Source organism: Staurois parvus, unplaced genomic scaffold (assembly GCF_062004578.1).
Source record: "Staurois parvus isolate SC_StPar_1 unplaced genomic scaffold, SC_StPar_1.0 ptg000947l, whole genome shotgun sequence".
In the NCBI taxonomy this organism is placed as follows: domain Eukaryota; kingdom Metazoa; phylum Chordata; class Amphibia; order Anura; family Ranidae; genus Staurois; species Staurois parvus.
The window spans coordinates 762,571-783,645 of NW_028318743.1; the positions used below are offsets into that span (position 1 = coordinate 762,571).

Genomic DNA, 21,075 nt, shown 5'->3' on the forward strand with positions numbered 1-21,075 from the left:
TGGATAATGTTCCTCCTTTGCCCTGGACGCTTTCCAGTGGGCTGCATATTTGTAAGTCATGTGTCCATATACTGTATGTTACTCTCCTAAACACTCAGAAGTATTCCTTTATTCTTAAAGCTGAACTCCCTTTATAAATCCTCCCACGAGTTCATAGATTGTAAGATAATGCAGAGTCCCCTCATTGAGACATGCTATGAAAACTGTACAATGTATTCGTGTTCCTTTTTGGAGAATATAGAAAGTTTGATGGTTCTCTGGATGTTACGTGTTCCTACTGTTCAGAATATGGACTTTCAGATACAATACTCTGTGGATTATTGTCCATTGTAACTGACACAAGTTCTTACTTCATGTGTAAGAAACCAGCGTGTGCTCCAGCAGGAGGATGTGACATCACCAGATGTGATGTCAGCACGTAGACCACACCTCAACTGGTTTTGTCAACATTGGATGTCTTTCTGAAGATGTCCAATCAGGATGAAATGGTGGAGGCGTGGTCTACGCACTGATGTCACTTCTGGTGATGCCACATGGACCCGTTGGAGCACAGGCTGGTTACTTACACATGTACAGCTATGGCCATCCTTACCACCCTATACAAGCCATGCATACCCAGTGCTGGTTCTTATAGGCACCTACAAATGAGAGTGTGAATTTTTTGTAATACTTCTGTGTGTTTTAATAAAATCAATGAGGTTTTACACTATGAGACCCTCCCTCATATTTTGTTTGCATGCATGGCGCAAACAAAATATCTGAGAAGCACCCGTAGGAACAGTCCATTGGAGACTTAGAGGTATATCCCCAAACACAAGTGCTACTGACCTGACTAGCAATAGAAGGTCAACAACTTGTGGTGGGTGTCTGTCTGTATGGGAACACTGGAGGCACTGAGCAGTGGAGTACTTGCTTTACCTTCTCCTGCAGGAGCACCTTTTCATCTGGGACTTTTGAACTTGGATCTATTCACTGGATATATGAATACTTTGTTTTCATGTTATTTTGTATTACTATAATATTTATCATGGTCATGTCTTATATATTGGTTATGTAGGTTTACAGCAGCACGGTTTATTTATGAAATAAGGCTTTTGTACTCAGTGTTTTGTTTATATAGCATTTTTTTTAGTCCTCATGCATACGGGACGTTTTTACAGTGGCTGCATTTGGCTTTTGACCTTTTTTTTCTACAGCCAGTAAACTCTCCAGCATGTTATCCTATGTGTCTATGCACACATAGATTGTAATCAACGTTTTTTGGCAGGGGCGTTTTTTGGCTGGAAAACTCCCCAGAAATAGTGGTAAAACGTGGTAAATCGTGGCAAACCAGTGTTTTTGGACTTTTTGTAACCCAAAAAAGATTTTGTGGTCAAAAAAACCTCTAAAAAAAGCAAACACGAAAAAACGTGGCAAAACGCCACTAAATGCTAAACTGAAAAAACTCACGTTTTTAACATGACTTTACACAACTAATGTTACCAGCGTTATTAACCCCCTCCCCCCCTCAGTGTGCATGGAGCCTTAATCTGCTGCAGCCAAATTCACAGGAATCATTCATTTACACATTTTATGCACTTTGTTTTATTATTTCCTGGGCGTGAGATCTTTTTAGCTTCTTTCACCACATCTGTTGATTGGTAAGTGGCAGTTTATTACATTATTAGTTCAAGGGGTTTCTGATGCCGGGAGGTCCCAATCGCAAGGAGAGATCGGGACCTTTCCATGGGACGCCGACACATGTGTGGGGAGAGCGCAGGGCGCGCGCTCTCAGCACATGTTTGTTTACCAATGATATACAAATATGCGGCCGGTCAGCATCAAGGCCCAGCCACCGAGTGGCAGCATATTTGCACACTGTTGACATGAAGAGGTTAAAGAAAAGTGAAATGTATCTTGTTCATTTATTAATGATAATATTTGGTGTTTTCTTTCCAGATGATGACTATAAATTCAGTCAGGTGTTACGTACTGCATTCACACATTGGAGTGTGACCAGGCTTGCCCCATCGATCTATATTGTTGTGTTCCTCGTGGCTCTTCCTCTCAATATCATGGCGATCGTCATGTTCCTGGTGAAGGTGAAGGTCAGGAAGCCGTCAGTGGTCTACATGCTGAACCTCGCCATAGCAGATACGTTGCTTGTTAGCGTCTTGCCTTTTTATATTGTCTACAGATTCTTAGAAAATGACTGGATCTTCGGAGAAGGAATGTGTCACTTTGTCACGGCAGCATTTTACTGTAACATGTACTGCTCCATCCTGCTCATGACAAGTATCAGCGTGGACCGTTTCCTGGCCGTAGTCTACCCGGTGCGGTCTCTCCCCTGGCGCACAGTGACCCGAGCCTGGCTGGTGTGTGGTGTCATCTGGGTCATCTCATTGGTCAGCACTGTGCCTCTTCTCATAATAGATCAAACCTGGGAATTTTCTATCCTAGATATCACATTCTGTCATGATATTCAATACTTTGCTGATTATATTGATTTCTATTATAACTATTTCATCTCTCTTATCTCACTTTTCTTTTTCTTACCATTATTCATTACAACTTTCTGTTACATTGGAATCATCCGCAGTCTCAGCAGATCAATTTTTGATCGCACACATAAGAGATCCCGATCTATCCGCCTCTCCGTGGTTGTGCTGAGTGTGTTTGTCCTTTGTTTTGGCCCCACCAATGTCATCTCTTTAATTAACTATGTGAACTTGTATAAGGATTATGATGATACCTCTCTGTATATTCCCTACATCCTCTCTTCCAGTATCAGCAGCATCAACTGTTGTCTGGATCCTCTCATCTATTACTTTGCATCCTCCCAGAGTCAGAGACACGTCTGCAGCTTGCTGCGCTGGAAGAAAGATTGTCGCCCTCCAGTACAAAGTCTTCCCTTAAACACAAGGAGCAGCAACCAGAGAGGACCAGAGGAGACCTAATCCACCCATCCCAATAAGAGGGGATGAGCTATTTGAACACGGCTCCATATTTCATCTCACAGTCATTTTCCTGAACAAATGTTCCAATAACAGACATGTCACTAAGATCTGTAATGGCTTAAGGTCCACTTTACTCCCCTTATTACAAATAACATATACTACCTTGGCCCCGGCTTCTGATGTTTCCTGGAGGTGTGAGTGATGTCCGTGTTCCTCCTGGAAGAGCCGGGTGTGTGAAATGCTGGGTGAATATTCTCCAGCTCATTGCACTGCTCAGTGGACGGCACGATGACGTCACTCACACTACCTGAAGGGTTGGAGGCCGGGGCCGAGGTATGAACGACTCTAAGGGAATTTGGTGCAGCAGATGCAAATGGAAAAAAAATCTTCTTCTTACAAAACTGAATGTATTGTGTATCTTTCCTGATGTATCTGTGCACCAAAAACAGTCCTTTAGGTGATTATCAATTCCCCCTGAGGGCCAATTCATGATCACCTAAATCACTGAGCTACATGCTGCACAGCTCCCTATTGGACGATTTACAGTATGAGAGATCCTGCAGTTATACCTGATAATGTGTAAAATAGAAACATCCTCGCTTTTTTCTCACTAGTTCACCAAAAAAGTCCTTTATCACTAAGGAGTCTATTTTTAATAAAATGAAACTCTCTGTAGGGGTGTGTCAATCCTCCTCACCGCCTTCATGAATAATACACATAATGTATCTAATATTTTTATTTCCTATGATGATCAGCTCCATCTAGTGGGCATAATGCAGAACTTCCAAATTGAGGATTTAAAGGAAAATATCTCATTATGGCCACTAGATGGAGCTGATCATCATAGGAAGTAAACATTTTAGACAAACTACAGGAATTATTTGTCATGGCCGTGTGATTGATGAGATGATTACGCAGACAATATTTTATAAATATTCCCCGGAGTGTGACTTGTTACAAATCTAGGAGACCTTTCTCCATATTTATCGTGGTGATAAGGTACTTCTGTGTCTTTCTCCATTTATTAACCGCTTCCCCACCGCTGCATAACACGAATACTGCTACAGGGCGGCAAGACTGTGCAAAATCACATATATATGTGAATTTGCATTTCCGGGTAGGGAATGCGTGTGTGCCACCCTACCCGTGCCATTGGTGGCTATGACTGTCGATCAACGGGTCCCGGCCAGAGATTCCCTGCCAGCACCCAGCGATTGCCGAGAAACAGTGACAGGGGAGAGTTCTGTATGTAAACAATACAGATCTCTCACCTGTCAGCTCCAGCATGCTGCTTTGTATGGCTCTGCACAGCAGTGTGCTTACAAGATAAAACACACACAGACAACATAGTAAAACAGCACACGGTTAACCCTTTGATCACCCCAGATGTTAACCCCTTCCTGCCCAGTGCCATGAGTACAGTGTCAGCGGTTTTTATTAGCACTGGTCACTGTATTAGTGTCACTGAAGATGTCAGTGGCAGTTAGTATCAGTTAGTGTCAGAATGCCCGCTGCAGTCCTGCTATAAGTCGCCGATCACTGCCATTACTAGTATTAAAAAAATATTCCAGTGTATATACTGCCATTCGCAGACGCCATAACTTTCATGGAAACCAATTAATTTACACATATTGGTATTTTTTTTAGCAAAGACATGGAGCAGAATACATTTTGGCCTAAATTTATGACATTTTAATAGCAAAAAGTAAAAAACAGTGTCAGTGAGAGAAAAAAGTGACCTGGTATTGGTAGGAGGAAAAAACGCCTGGGCATTGGTAGTCAATGGGAGGAAACCTGCATGAATGGATGGGTGGATTTGCTCAGCAGACACGTATTCTCTATAGTGGACAGTTTCAGTGTCCTCCTCTTCATTCCTATGGTGGAAATGTACAAGAACTGCAAAACTGAAGGTTCTGTTCCAATACAAAGGCAGTCCTGAGGGAGGGTTGGATGGTATGCCAATGATGGCTGTATGGCATTTCTTTGGGTGGATCTCCTGATGGTGACAATGATGGACCATCTCTGTGTAATGCGTGATGAAACAGCCGCTTGTAGTCTCTTTTCCAAACTTACATGGCAGGGTGACAATGCAGGAGCACAATTACAATGTTGTAGGAAGCGGGGGCAAAGCATTGTCACCCTAAAACAGGAAATGCTTAAACAAGTTCATGGCGGGATCACAAAGCCTTACGTATTTAATAAAAGATGCAGATTTAAATATAATGAAAATTACTTTTGAATTTCTTTTAATATATTAAGCCTTTTGGGAGAATTTAGTAATTGTGTTTACATCTACTTTAAATATATTAGTCACACAGCAATATAATGCAATTATATTTGTGTATATGCTTTGTTTACCAATGATATATGTAGTAATTAGAATAAAATACATTTATTAGGTGCATGCTATTGATTTGGTGTAAGTATAACATTTTTTGAGTATGTAGAGTCCTTTGGACCTCAGTAAGCAGACAGCCTGTAAGAGATTTCCAGTGAGACGAATTGCAAATAGAAATGCACATGTGCATAGAAACATCCGGAGAAGAGTGATCGGTTGTGCGCATGCGCACGGAAATGCCTGATCGCGCACATGCACGGCGAAGATTGGTGCCAGATGGACTATTTAAAGGGTGTCTCTGCCCATGTTGAGTGCTGACTGGTCTTCAGCTCCCCCCATGTCCTGCTTGTTCCTGTGTGATTCCCTTGTTGCTGACTCGGCTTGTTCCTGACCTGACTCTGATTACTCTCCTGCTTGATACTGGTTCCTGACTTCGGCTCTGCTTCTGATTTTGTACCTTGCTGTCCGCCTGTTGATGACCCTGGCTATTCCTATGACACTGCTCCTGTCTCTCACCCTCGCTTCCTGCCTTGCTCTGGTGTACTCCTGGCGACCTACCATACCAGCTCTGCATGTTACTACTGTGCCTGAATCGGAGGTTCATCAGTCTTCCAAGGTCATCATCTGCAAACAACTACTGGAGCTCTTGTCCCCCTGGTCCCTAGACACCCTCTGTTCCACCTCCAGTGAGGTCAAATCTAGTGACATAAGTGAGGCCGACCTCATCATTTCAGTCTCCTATCAGGTACATGACAGTACCAGTCAGCCAATGATGGAGTCTGAAAGGGAGGCCTCTGCAATGGGGGACATCTGTCAATCAGTCTCTGCCTTATCTTACTTGGTACAAAGTTTGCAAAGAAACCTTGAGCATCTGGAGAGCCAACTACCACCCCAGTCTAATGTCTCCACAGCCATGGGTCCCTCTGCAGTCTCAGATATAACTATTCAGACAGAGCTCAGTATGATTCTTGGAACTTCTCCTCTACCGGAACCCAGGGTACCTACGCCTGAGTTTTTCACGGGAGACCGCAGGAAGTTCCGAACCTTTCGTAACTCCTGCAAGCTTTATTTTTCCCTGCTCCCAAGAACCTTTGCATCACAAAGCACCAAAGTGGGATTCATTATCTCACTCCTTAAGAATGAACCCCAATCCTGGGCACACCACCTTCGTGAACAACATGATCCAGCTCGAACTTCAATAGACTCTTTTTTCTCAGCAATGTCACAACTTTACGCTGATCCCTTCTGTCGTCAGACTGCGGAATCTATGCTTAGCAAGCTACAGCAGGGCCAAAGGCCTATAGAGGAATATGTTACCGAGTTCCGTATATGGAGTTCTGACACTCAATGGAATGAGTCTGCTCTCCGCTATCAATTTTTCCTTGGCCTCTCTAACACCCTGAAAGATGAGCTTGCCCGAGTTTGGGTACCAACCAGGCTAGAGGACCTTATAGACCTTGCTATTCACATTGACCGTCAGATCCGGGAGAGGCAAGATGAAAAGACTAGCGGTAAGATCTTGATATGTTCAGAGATAGAGACTCCTGTTTCCTCTACTACTGTTGTCACATCAGACATACCTCTCAATAAAAGAAGGCATCATAATTCTCCTAGAAGGAGCTTCTGGAGACCACCGTTGTCCTCTGTTGAACGTCTTCGATGACAAAACTCCAATCTCTGTCTCTACTGTGGTGACGCAGGTCACTATGTACTGACATGTCCAGTAAGACCTCATAAGTCTTCCCCTAGCTGGTTCCATATGATGCACCCCCAAGGAACAAGCCAAACACACTTCTCCTTCCACCTTCACTTACAGCTGGTTGAAAGGACGATTACTATTCCAGCCATTATAAATAGAGATGAGCGAATCGAAGTATCCGAAGTGGAATTCGAGTCGAATATCGGAAAAATTTCGTGCCGAATCCGAAAAATAGCCTAATTCGGACGCGCGAATCGAAATTTTTCAGAAAATGGCGGCTGACATGTGCGGCGACGGAGCGGGGATGCCTGGGAAGGCGCGCAGACAAGGCGCGCTGACCCATAATGCATTCCTCAACGACATGTGATCGCATCAGCCAATCAGCAGCCAGCCAGCCAGCACTGTGTAATGGTCGAGCTATAAATAGCGGCCATTTTGGAATTCTTCATTTGCCTGCAGTCATTGAACAGAGGCAGACCGCTCTGTACTAGGGACAGGGACAGAGTTAGGGCCACAGAAACGATAATTGGGGACAGAGAAAAGTTACGTAGGGACAGAGAACCATTACTCAGGGACACAGACTTGTTAATGAGGGCCACAGAATCGTTATTTAGGGACAAAGAAACGCTAGTTAGGGCCACAGAATTCATATTCAGGGACAGATAGAATTGTTACTCAGTGCCAGAGAATTGTTACTTAGGGCCACAGAAACGTTATTAGGGCCACAGAATTTTTACTCAAGGACAGACAGAATTTTTACTGAGTGCCAGAGAATTGTTACTCAGGGACAGACAGAATTGTTACTGAGTGCCAGAGAATTGTTACTTAGGGCCACAGAAACTTTAATTAGGGCCACAGAATTTTTACTCAGGGACAGACAGAATTGTTACTGAGTGCCAGAGAATTGTTACTCAGGGACAGACAGAATTGTTACTGAGTGCCAGAGAATTGTTACTTAGGGCCACAGAATTTTTACTCAGGGACAGACAGAATTGTTACTGAGTGCCAGAGAATTGTTACTCAGGGACAGACAGAATTGTTACTGAGTGCCAGAGAATTGTTACTCAGGGCCCCAGAAACTTTACTTAGGGCCACAGAATTTTTACTCAGGGACAGACAGAATTGTTACTGAGTGCCAGAGAATTGTTACTCAGGGACAGACAGAATTGTTACTGAGTGCCAGAGAATTGTTACTTAGGGCCACAGAAACTTTACTTAGGGCCACAGAATTGTTACTCGCACAGACACAGAATTGTTACTCGCACAGACACAGAATTGTTACTGAAGGCCACAGAACTGTTACTTAGGGCCACAGAATTGTTACTCGCACAGACACAGAATTGTTACTCGCACAGACACAGAACTGTTACTGAGGGCCACAGAACTGTTACTTAGGGCCACAGAATTGTTACTCGCACAGACACAGAATTGTTACTCAGGGCCACAGAACTGTTACTTAGGGACAAAGAAACGCTAGTTAGGGCCACAGAATTCATACTCAGGGACAGACAGAATTGTTACGGAGTGCCAGAGAATTGTTACTCAGGGCCACAGAAACTTTACTTAGGGCCACAGAATTTTTACTCAGGGACAGACAGAATTGTTACTGAGTGCCAGAGAATTGTTACTCAGGGACAGACAGAATTGTTACGGAGTGCCAGAGAATTGTTACTCAGGGCCACAGAAACTTTACTTAGGGCCACAGAATTTTTACTCAGGGACAGACAGAATTGTTACTGAGTGCCAGAGAATTGTTACTCAGGGACAGACAGAATTGTTACTGAGTGCCAGAGAATTGTTACTTAGGGCCACAGAAACTTTACTTAGGGCCACAGAATTGTTACTCGCACAGACACAGAATTGTTACTCGCACAGACACAGAACTGTTACTGAGGGCCACAGAAACTTTACTTAGGGCCACAGAATTGTTACTCGCACAGACACAGAATTGTTACTCGCACAGACACAGAACTGTTACTGAGGGCCACAGAACTGTTACTTAGGGCCACAGAATTGTTACTCGCACAGACACAGAATTGTTACTCAGGGCCACAGAACTGTTACTTAGGGACAAAGAAACGCTAGTTAGGGCCACAGAATTCATACTCAGGGACAGACAGAATTGTTACGGAGTGCCAGAGAATTGTTACTCAGGGCCACAGAAACTTTACTTAGGGACAGACAGAATTGTTACTGAGTGCCAGAGAATTGTTACTTAGGGCCACAGAAACTTTACTTAGGGCCACAGAATTTTTACTCAGGGACAGACAGAATTGTTACTGAGTGCCAGAGAATTGTTACTCAGGGACAGACAGAATTGTTACTGAGTGCCAGAGAATTGTTACTCAGGGCCCCAGAAACTTTACTTAGGGCCACAGAATTTTTACTCAGGGACAGACAGAATTGTTACTGAGTGCCAGAGAATTGTTACTCAGGGACAGACAGAATTGTTACTGAGTGCCAGAGAATTGTTACTTAGGGCCACAGAATTTTTACTCAGGGACAGACAGAATTGTTACTGAGTGCCAGAGAATTGTTACTCAGGGACAGACAGAATTGTTACTGAGTGCCAGAGAATTGTTACTCAGGGCCCCAGAAACTTTACTTAGGGCCACAGAATTTTTACTCAGGGACAGACAGAATTGTTACTAAGTGCCAGAGAATTGTTACTCAGGGACAGACAGAATTGTTACTGAGTGCCAGAGAATTGTTACTTAGGGCCACAGAAACTTTACTTAGGGCCACAGAATTGTTACTCGCACAGACACAGAATTGTTACTCGCACAGACACAGAATTGTTACTGAAGGCCACAGAACTGTTACTTAGGGCCACAGAATTGTTACTCGCACAGACACAGAATTGTTACTCGCACAGACACAGAACTGTTACTGAGGGCCACAGAACTGTTACTTAGGGCCACAGAATTGTTACTCGCACAGACACAGAATTGTTACTCAGGGCCACAGAACTGTTACTTAGGGACAAAGAAACGCTAGTTAGGGCCACAGAATTCATACTCAGGGACAGACAGAATTGTTACGGAGTGCCAGAGAATTGTTACTCAGGGCCACAGAAACTTTACTTAGGGCCACAGAATTTTTACTCAGGGACAGACAGAATTGTTACTGAGTGCCAGAGAATTGTTACTCAGGGACAGACAGAATTGTTACGGAGTGCCAGAGAATTGTTACTCAGGGCCACAGAAACTTTACTTAGGGCCACAGAATTTTTACTCAGGGACAGACAGAATTGTTACTGAGTGCCAGAGAATTGTTACTCAGGGACAGACAGAATTGTTACTGAGTGCCAGAGAATTGTTACTTAGGGCCACAGAAACTTTACTTAGGGCCACAGAATTGTTACTCTCACAGACACAGAATTGTTACTCGCACAGACACAGAACTGTTACTGAGGGCCACAGAAACTTTACTTAGGGCCACAGAATTGTTACTCGCACAGACACAGAATTGTTACTCGCACAGACACAGAACTGTTACTGAGGGCCACAGAACTGTTACTTAGGGCCACAGAATTGTTACTCGCACAGACACAGAATTGTTACTCAGGGCCACAGAACTGTTACTTAGGGACAAAGAAACGCTAGTTAGGGCCACAGAATTCATACTCAGGGACAGACAGAATTGTTACGGAGTGCCAGAGAATTGTTACTCAGGGCCACAGAAACTTTACTTAGGGCCACAGAATTTTTACTCAGGGACAGACAGAATTGTTACTGAGTGCCAGAGAATTGTTACTCAGGGACAGACAGAATTGTTACGGAGTGCCAGAGAATTGTTACTCAGGGCCACAGAAACTTTACTTAGGGCCACAGAATTTTTCCTCAGGGACAGACAGAATTGTTACTGAGTGCCAGAGAATTGTTACTCAGGGACAGACAGAATTGTTACTGAGTGCCAGAGAATTGTTACTCAGGGACAGACAGAATTGTTACGGAGTGCCAGAGAATTGTTACTCAGGGACAGACAGAATTGTTACTGAGTGCCAGAGAATTGTTACTTAGGGCCACAGAAACTTTAATTAGGGACACAGAATTTTTACTCAGGGACAGACAGAATTGTTACTGAGTGCCAGAGAATTGTTACTCAGGGACAGACAGAATTGTTACGGAGTGCCAGAGAATTGTTACTCAGGGCCACAGAAACTTTACTTAGGGCCACAGAATTTTTACTCAGGGACAGACAGAATTGTTACTGAGTGCCAGAGAATTGTTACTCAGGGACAGACAGAATTGTTACTGAGTGCCAGAGAATTGTTACTCAGGGACAGACAGAATTGTTACGGAGTGCCAGAGAATTGTTACTCAGGGACACATAATCGTTGAATTAAAGAGTATGTCAGACAACATGCAGAGGAGTGGCAGAGGAGGCAATTTTTTAGGAGCGAGCAGACGTGGCAGCAGAGGAAGGGGTCGAGGCAACACTATTCGCAGCCAGAGGCCAGTGCTCCCGGTGTCATCCAGCGGTCGTGTCTCCACCGAGAACCCTGCCGTCATTGATTGGTTGGCTCGGTCGTCTTCCTCTTCCCAGGTCACCTCTGACACCTACAGCCAACGGTCGGTGGGTACGTCAGACACAACCGTTAGTTGGCATGGCCCGGGAGCAAGCCCACTGAAATCACATGTCCTCTACCTGCCCCTGTCCTTTGCTGTTCCCTCACCAAGCGAAGTATCGCATGCTGTGGGTTCAGCCCCACTGTACAGTGAGGAAGAGCTAACAGAGGGCGGTCAGGAACGGGGGGAGACATCGGCCTTTTCAGCAGCCAGGCGAAGAAGTACTGGCGAGGAGAGTGGCTCTGTAGCCGGTCTAGAGACAGGTCTGTCTCCTGACCCAGACGCAGCCGAGGGGGCTAGTAGTGAGGCGGAGACCGTACCTGATGATGAGGAGGTTGATCGCACTTGGCTGCCTCGTCGTCATCAGGCAATTTCTTCCGCATCATCAGGAGAAGAGGGTGCCAGCTTGGCAGCGAGCGAAACAGTCGGTGGGTTGCCCAGGAGGCAGCAGGGTCGCATCAGTGTCAGTGGAGCCAAACGGCCACGGAGTAGAGCACCAGCTCCACTGCAGCCTACCACCACGGCGAGTAGTGGTGCCGGTGCGCACGGAGGAAGTAGCAGTCAGCCAGTGAGGAGTAGCGGGGGCAAAGTTTCCTACTCGGTGGTGTGGCAATTTTTCGTCAAGCCGCCCGAGGAAGTAAACGTAGCCGTATGTCGACTATGTGGCCAGAAATGCAAGCGTGGCCAGGGGGCCCATGTTGGGACTACAGCGTTGCGTCAGCATATGCAGCGTCACCATTCGTTGGCCTGGGAAAACCGTGATAAAGATACGGCGGTTCTGCCTGCCCCAGCCCCCGCTCCATCACCCGCTCCGTTACTTGCTCCGTCACCCGACGTCGTCAATCACCCTCTATCAGCCAGTCAAGGCTCCAACACCTCTGCTGAGGGGAGTTGTCGCTCGTTGGCATCTTCCGCTCGTTCAGATGCTCCTTCTCCTGCTACTCCTCTTCTCGGATTCCGTCAACAGTCTTTCTTGGAATCCGTTTCCAAGAGACAACAGTTTGCGAGCACGCACCCGACGGTGCAGAAGCTGAACGTCCTCCTGTCCAAGTTGCTGGTGCTGCAGTCCCTCCCTTTCCAACTGGTGGACTCAGCACCTTTCCGAGAAATGATGGCTTGTGCCGCGCCGCGGTGGAGAGTGCCAAGCCGTCATTTCTTTGCCCAAAAGGCAGTGCCAGCCCTGCATTCACATGTAGAAGAGATGGTGGGCCAGTCTTTGAGCATGTCGGTCTCTGCCAAAGTGCACGGCAGCGCCGACGTGTGGAGCTGTAACTACGGTCAGGGACAGTACATGTCATTTACGGCCCACTGGGTGAACGTGGTGCCGGCACAGCCGCACCAGCAACTTGGACAGGTCACGACGCTTTTGCCTCCACGTTTGCACGTCCTTGGTCCAGCAAACATGTCCGCCTCTACCACCTCTTTTTCCGCCGTGTCCTCAGCCGCCACCCCCGTGCCAAGTCCCATTACCCGACCGGCATATCACATGTGCAGGGCGCAACGGTGTCACGCTGTGCTGCACCTGGTATGCCTTGGCGAACGTAGTCACACAGGGGAGGAACTGCTGAGTGTAATGAACAGAGAAATCGACAGATGGCTGTCTCCGCGCAAACTCAAAATCGGAACCATGTTGACCGACAACGGAAAGAACATGGTGTCTGCTCTGCGTCAAGGAAGGTTGTGCCATGCGCCATGCATGGCTCACGTGTTCAATCTGGTTGTCAAGCGGTTCCTAAAATCCACCATCCCACTGCAAGACATCCTTAAAATGTCACGTAAACTGTGCATGCATTTCAGCCATTCCTACACCGCAAAGAACACCCTCATTGAGCTGCAGCGGCAGAACGGAATTCCACAGCATCGCCTGATCTGCGACGTTGCAACAAGGTGGAATTCAACCCTACACATGTTAGACCGCCTTTACGAGCAGCGAAAGGCCATCACCGATTTCCTGATGTTACAAGCGGATAAAGGTACTCCCCTGTGTAACTTAGATGTCAGCCATTGGCAGCTCATGCGTGACACCTGCCGCTTGCTCAGGCCCTTTGAGGAGGCCACGCTATTCGTGAGTCAGCAGGACTATGGGATGAACGACGTCATTCCTCTGTTGCACGTCCTGGAACAAATGCTGTTAACAATGGCTGGTCAGGGTGCGGTAGACGTGGCGCACAGATCTCAACGCCACATGACCCCTGTGGGGGCAGGACAGGAAGAAGAGGAGGAGGTAGAGGAGGACATTTGTGCTCAGGAATTATTGAGTGAAATGGGTGGTTTTTCCACTCAGCGGACAGGAGTGGAGGAGCAGGAGAATCTGGTAGAGGAGGAGGAGGAGGAGACAGAGGACCCAGACGCACCGTGGCAGTATGCTGTGGAGATGGAGGCAGGGAGTCCCTCGCATTCCTTGGCACAAATGGCCCATAGCATGCTCGGTTGCTTGCGTAGCGACAGCCGAATAATAACCATCAGACAGAGGGATGACTTTTGGCTGTCCACCTTGTTGGACCCTCGCTACCGGTCCAAAATGGTGGCCTTTTTCACACCTGCTGAGAGGGAGGCCAAAATTACGTACTATAAAAACCACCTATGTAGTCAGTTGGTCTCTGCCTTTGTGCGCCAACGTCCATCCTCAGACACTGTGGGCCCTGTGCGCTCGCGTTCCGCTGGCATGGCAGCAGGGGAGGAGTGGGGTGGTAGGAGCAGTGGCAGCTCCACCAGCAGCGGCTGCCTCAGTCTGCAGTCGATGATGAGTAGCTTTCTTCACCAGCGCAGTGAGGAAACTACTAACCAGCCGCAGCAGCAGCAGCAGCATCAGGTGGACCTGGAGCAGGAGCTCAAACAACAGGCTTGGGCCTACTTGGACAGCACCCTGCCAACCGAGGTAGACAATCCCCTTGACTACTGGGCAACGAAACTTGACCTTTGGCCCCAACTAGCTGAATTTGCCCTTGAAAGGCTGTCATGCCCGGCCAGTAGCGTGGCATCGGAGCGCGTGTTTAGTGCGGCAGGAGGTATTGTAACTCCGCGGAGGACACGACTGTCCACCCAAAGTGTGGAGAGACTCACGTTTGTGAAAATGAATAAGGCGTGGATTAGTCTGGATTTCAAACCACCAGTTCCTGACACAACTGACTAAATCCGCCATGAATCATGCCTCAAACATGTGCCACTTTCAGGTCTCCTCACACTGCTGGTGTGTTGAATTTTTGGACATAGGGTGCTGCCAGATAACGGGCCTCCTATAGCTGCTGCCAGGCCCCTAATCTGCCATGGGCCCCTATATACCGCCTCCTCATGCTGCTGCTAGGTCCAGAGTCTCTCATGGGTCCCTGTACGGCCTCCCATTGCTGCTGTCTCCATCGCCACACTCTGCCATGTGCCACTTTCAGGTCTCCTCACACTGCTGGTGTGTTACATTTTTTGTCATAGGGTGCTGGCAGATTACGGGCCTCCCATAGCTGCTGCCAGGCCCCTAATCTGCCATGGGCCCCTATACCGCCTCCTCATGCTGCTGCCAAGTCCAGAGTGTGTCATGGGTCCCTGTACGGCCTCCCATTGCTGCTGTCTCCATCGCCACACTCTGCCATGTGCCACTTTCAGGTCTCCTCACACTGCTGGTGTGTTGAATTTTTTGACATAGGGTGCTGGCAGATTACGGGCCTCCTATAGCTGCTGCCAGGCCCCTAATCTGCCATAGGCCCCTATATACCGCCTCCTCATGCTGCTGCCAGGTGCAGAGTCTCTCATGGGTCCCTGTACGGCCTCCCATTGCTGCTGTCTCCATCGCCACACTCTGCCATGTGCCACTTTCAGGTCTCCTCACACTGCTGGTGTGTTGAATTTTTTGACATAGGGTGCTGGCAGATTACGGGCCTCCCATAGCTGCTGCCAGGCCCCTAATCTGCCATGGGCCCCTATATACCGCCTCCTCATGCTGCTGCTAGGTCCAGAGTCTCTCATGGGTCCCTGTACGGCCTCCCATTGCTGCTGTCTCCATCGCCACACTCTGCCATGTGCCACTTTCAGGTCTCCTCACACTGCTGGTGTGTTGAATTTTTTGACATAGGGTGCTGGCAGATTACGGGCCTCCCATAGCTGCTGCCAGGCCCCTAATCTGCCATAGGCCCCTATATACCGCCTCCTCATGCTGCTGCCAGGTCCAGAGTCTCTCATGGGTCCCTGTACGGCCTCCCATTGCTGCTGTCTCCATCGCCACACTCTGCCATGTGCCACTTTCAGGTCTCCTCACACTGCTGGTGTGTTGAATTTTTTGACATAGGGTGCTGGCAGATTACGGGCCTCCTATAGCTGCTGCCAGGCCCCTAATCTGCCATAGCCCCCTATATACCGCCTCCTCATGCTGCTGCCAGGTGCAGAGTCTCTCATGGGTCCCTGTACGGCCTCCCATTGCTGCTGTCTCCATCGCCACACTCTGCCATGTGCCACTTTCAGGTCTCCTCACACTGCTGGTGTGTTGAATTTTTTGACATAGGGTGCTGGCAGATTACGGGCCTCCCATAGCTGCTGCCAGGCCCCTAATCTGCCATAGGCCCCTATATACCGCCTCCTCATGCTGCTGCCAGGTCCAGAGTCTCTCATGGGTCCCTGTACGGCCTCCCATTGCTGCTGTCTCCATCGCCACACTCTGCCATGTGCCACTTTCAGGTCTCCTCACACACTGCTGGTGTGTAGAATTTTTTGACATAGGGTGCTGGCAGATTACGGGCCTCCTATAGCTGCTGCCAGGCCCCTAATCTGCCATGGGCCCCTATATACCGCCTCCTCATGCTGCTGCCAGTTCCAGAGTCTCTCATGGGTCCCTGTACGGCCTCCCATTGCATCTGTCTCCATCGCCACACTCTGCCATGTGCCACTTTCAGGTCTCCTCACACTGCTGGTGTGTTGAATTTTTTGACATAGGGTGCTGGCAGATTACGGGCCTCCCATTGCTGCTGCCAGGCCCCTAATCTGCCATAGGCCCCTATATACCGCCTCCTCATGCTGCTGCCAGGTCCAGAGTCTCTCATGGGTCCCTGTACGGCCTCCCATTGCTGCTGTCTCCATCGCCACACTCTGCCATGTGCCACTTTCAGGTCTCCTCACACACTGCTGGTGTGTAGAATTTTTTGACATAGGGTGCTGGCAGATTACGGGCCTCCTATAGCTGCTGCCAGGCCCCTAATCTGCCATGGGCCCCTATATACCGCCTCCTCATGCTGCTGCCAGTTCCAGAGTCTCTCATGGGTCCCTGTACGGCCTCCCATTGCATCTGTCTCCATCGCCACACTCTGCCATGTGCCACTTTCAGGTCTCCTCACACTGCTGGTGTGTTGAATTTTTTGACATAGGGTGCTGGCAGATTACGGGCCTCCCATAGCTGCTGCCAGGCCCCTAATCTGCCATAGGCCCCTATATACCGCCTCCTCATGCTGCTGCCAGGTCCAGAGTCTCTCATGGGTCCCTGTACGGCCTCCCATTGCTGCTGTCTCCATCGCCACACTCTGCCATGTGCCACTTTCAGGTCTCCTCACACACTGCTGGTGTGTAGAATTTTTTGACATAGGGTGCTGGCAGATTACGGGCCTCCTATAGCTGCTGCCAGGCCCCTAATCTGCCATGGGCCCCTATATACCGCCTCCTCATGCTGCTGCCAGTTCCAGAGTCTCTCATGGGTCCCTGTACGGCCTCCCATTGCATCTGTCTCCATCGCCACACTCTGCCATGTGCCACTTTCAGGTCTCCTCACACTGCTGGTGTGTTGAATTTTTTGACATAGGGTGCTGGCAGATTACGGGCCTCCTATAGCTGCTGCCAGGCCCCTAATCTGCCATAGGCCCCTATATACCGCCTCCTCATGCTGCTGCTAGGTCCAGAGTCTCTCATGGGTCCCTGTACGGCCTCCCATTGCATCTGTCTCCATCGCCACACTCTGCCATGTGCCACTTTCAGGTCTCCTCACACTGCTGGTGTGTTGAATTTTTTGACATAGGGTGCTGGCAGATTACGGGCCTCCCATAGCTGCTGCCAGGCCCCTAATCTGCCATAGGCCCCTATATACCGCCTCCTCATGCTGCTGCCAGGTCCAGAGTCTCTCATGGGTCCCTGTACGGCCTCCCATTGCTGCTGTCTCCATCGCCACACTCTGCCATGTGCCACTTTCAGGTCTCCTCACACACTGCTGGTGTGTAGAATTTTTTGACATAGGGTGCTGGCAGATTACGGGCCTCCTATAGCTGCTGCCAGGCCCCTAATCTGCCATGGGCCCCTATATACCGCCTCCTCATGCTGCTGCCAGTTCCAGAGTCTCTCATGGGTCCCTGTACGGCCTCCCATTGCATCTGTCTCCATCGCCACACTCTGCCATGTGCCACTTTCAGGTCTCCTCACACTGCTGGTGTGTTGAATTTTTTGACATAGGGTGCTGGCAGATTACGGGCCTCCCATAGCTGCTGCCAGGCCCCTAATCTGCCATAGGCCCCTATATACCGCCTCCTCATGCTGCTGCCAGGTCCAGAGTCTCTCATGGGTCCCTGTACGGCCTCCCATTGCTGCTGTCTCCATCGCCACACTCTGCCATGTGCCACTTTCAGGTCTCCTCACACACTGCTGGTGTGTAGAATTTTTTGACATAGGGTGCTGGCAGATTACGGGCCTCCTATAGCTGCTGCCAGGCCCCTAATCTGCCATGGGCCCCTATATACCACCTCCTCATGCTGCTGCCAGTTCCAGAGTCTCTCATGGGTCCCTGTACGGCCTCCCATTGCATCTGTCTCCATCGCCACACTCTGCCATGTGCCACTTTCAGGTCTCCTCACACTGCTGGTGTGTTGAATTTTTTGACATAGGGTGCTGGCAGATTACGGGCCTCCTATAGCTGCTGCCAGGCCCCTAATCTGCCATAGGCCCCTATATACCGCCTCCTCATGCTGCTGCTAGGTCCAGAGTCTCTCATGGGTCCCTGTACGGCCTCCCATTGCTGCTGTCTCCATCACCACACTCTGCCATGTGCCACTTTCAGGTCTCCTCACACTGCTGGTGTGTTGAATTTTTTGACATAGGGTGCTGGCAGATTACGGGCCTCCTATAGCTGCTGCCAGGCCCCTAATCTGCCATGGGCCCCTATATACCGCCTCCTCATGCTGCTGCCAGGTCCAGAGTCTCTCATGGGTCCCTGTACGGCCTCCCATTGCTGCTGTCTCCATCGCCACACTCTGCCATGTGCCACTTTCAGGTCTCCTCACACACTGCTGGTGTGTAGAATTTTTTGACATAGGGTGCTGGCAGATTACGGGCCTCCTATAGCTGCTGCCAGGCCCCTAATCTGCCATGGGCCCCTATATACCGCCTCCTCATGCTGCTGCCAGTTCCAGAGTCTCTCATGGGTCCCTGTACGGCCTCCCATTGCATCTGTCTCCATCGCCACACTCTGCCATGTGCCACTTTCAGGTCTCCTCACACACTGCTGGTGTGTTGAATTTTTTGACATAGGGTGCTGCCAGTTTACGGGCCCCCTATAGCTGCTGCCAGGCCCCTAATCTGCCATGGGTCCCTATATACCGCCTCCTCATGCTGCTGCCAGTTCCAGAGTCTCTCATGGGTCCCTGTACGGCCTCCCATTGCTGCTGTCTCCATCGCCACACTCTGCCATGTGCCACTTTCAGGTCTCCTCACACACTGCTGGTGTGTAGAATTTTTTGACATAGGGTGCTGGCAGATTACGGGCCTCCTATAGCTGCTGCCAGGCCCCTAATCTGCCATAGGCCCCTATATACCGCCTCCTCATGCTGCTGCCAGTTCCAGAGTCTCTCATGGGTCCCTGTACGGCCTCCCATTGCTGCTGTCTCCATCGCCACACTCTGCCATGTGCCACATTCAGGTCTCTTCACACTGCTGGTGTGTTGAATTTTTTGACATAGGGTGCTGGCAGATTACGGGCCTCCTATAGCTGCTGCCAGGCCCCTAATCTGCCATGGGCCCCTATATACCACCTCCTCATGCTGCTGCCAGGTCCAGAGTCTCTCATGGGTCCCTGTACGGCCTCCCATTGCTGCTGTCTCCATCGCCACACTCTGCCATGTGCCACTTTCAGGTCTCCTCACACACTGCTGGTGTGTTGAATTTTTTGACATAGGGTGCTGCCAGATTACGGGCCCCCTATAGCTGCTGCCAGGCCCCTAATCTGCCATGGGCCCCTATATACCGCCTCCTCATGCTGCTGCCAGTTCCAGAGTCTCTCATGGGTCCCTGTACGGCCTCCCATTGCTGCTGTCTCCATCGCCACACTCTGCCATGTGCCACTTTCAGGTCTCCTCACACTGCTGGTGTGTTGAATTTTTTGACATAGGGTGCTGGCAGATTACGGGCCTCCTATAGCTGCTGCCAGGCCCCTAATCTGCCATAGGCCCCTATATACCGCCTCCTCATGCTGCTGCTAGGTCCAGAGTCTCTCATGGGTCCCTGTACGGCCTCCCATTGCTGCTGTCTCCATCGCCACACTCTGCCATGTGCCACTTTCAGGTCTCCTCACACTGCTGGTGTGTTGAATTTTTTGACATAGGGTGCTGGCAGATTACGGGCCTCCTATAGCTGCTGCCAGGCCCCTAATCTGCCATAGGCCCCTATATACCGCCTCCTCATGCTGCTGCCAGGTGCAGAGTCTCTCATGGGTCCCTGTACGGCCTCCCATTGCTGCTGTCTCCATCGCCACACTCTGCCATGTGCCAATTTCAGGTCTCCTCACACTGCTGGTGTGTTGAATTTTTTGACATAGGGTGCTGGCAGATTACGGGCCTCCCATAGCTGCTGCCAGGCCCCTAATCTGCCATAGGCCCCTATATACCGCCTCCTCATGCTGCTGCTAGGTCCAGAGTCTCTCATGGGTCCCTGTACGGCCTCCCATTGCTGCTGTCTCCATCGCCACACTCTGCCATGTGCCACTTTCAGGTCTCCTCACACTGCTGGTGTGTTGAATTTTTTGACATAGGGTGCTGGCAGATTACGGGCCTCCCATAGCTGCTGCCAGGCCCCTAATCTGCCATGGGCCCCTATACCGCCTCCTCATGCTGCTGCCAAGTCCAGAGTGTGTCATGGGTCCCTGTACGGCCTCCCATTGCTGCTGTCTCCATAGCCACACTCTGCCATGTGCCACTTTCAGGTCTCCTCACACTGCTGGTGTGTTCAATTTTTTGACATAGGGTGCTGGCAGATTACGGGCCTCCCATTGCTGCTGCCAGGCACGTAATCTGCCATGGGCCCCCGTACCGACTCCTCATGCTGTGACGTTGCAACAAGGTGGAATTCAACCCTACATATGTTAGACCGCCTTTACGAACAGCGAAAGGCCATCACAGATTTCCTGATGTTAAAAGCGGATAAAGGTACTCCCTGTGTAACTTAGATGTCAGCCATTGGCAGCTCATGCGTGACACCTGCCGCTTGCTCAGGCCCTTTGAGGAGGCCACGCTATTCATGAGTCGGCAGGACTATGGGATGAACGACGTCATTCCTCTGTTAAACGTCCTGGAAGAAATGCTG

At 49.4% G+C, this 21,075-nt stretch overlaps 1 pseudogene across 1 annotated transcript in view; it reads left to right on the forward strand.

The window, feature by feature from the left end:
- LOC149441793 (proteinase-activated receptor 1-like) overlaps positions 1-5,340 on the forward strand; it is a 53,131-nt pseudogene extending 47,791 nt beyond the window's left edge. The window contains exon 7 of the transcript XR_016307297.1: positions 1,939-5,340. The product of XR_016307297.1 is annotated as a proteinase-activated receptor 1-like (transcript). The remainder of the gene's footprint in view (positions 1-1,938) is intronic.
- The last annotated feature ends 15,735 nt before the right edge of the window (positions 5,341-21,075 follow it).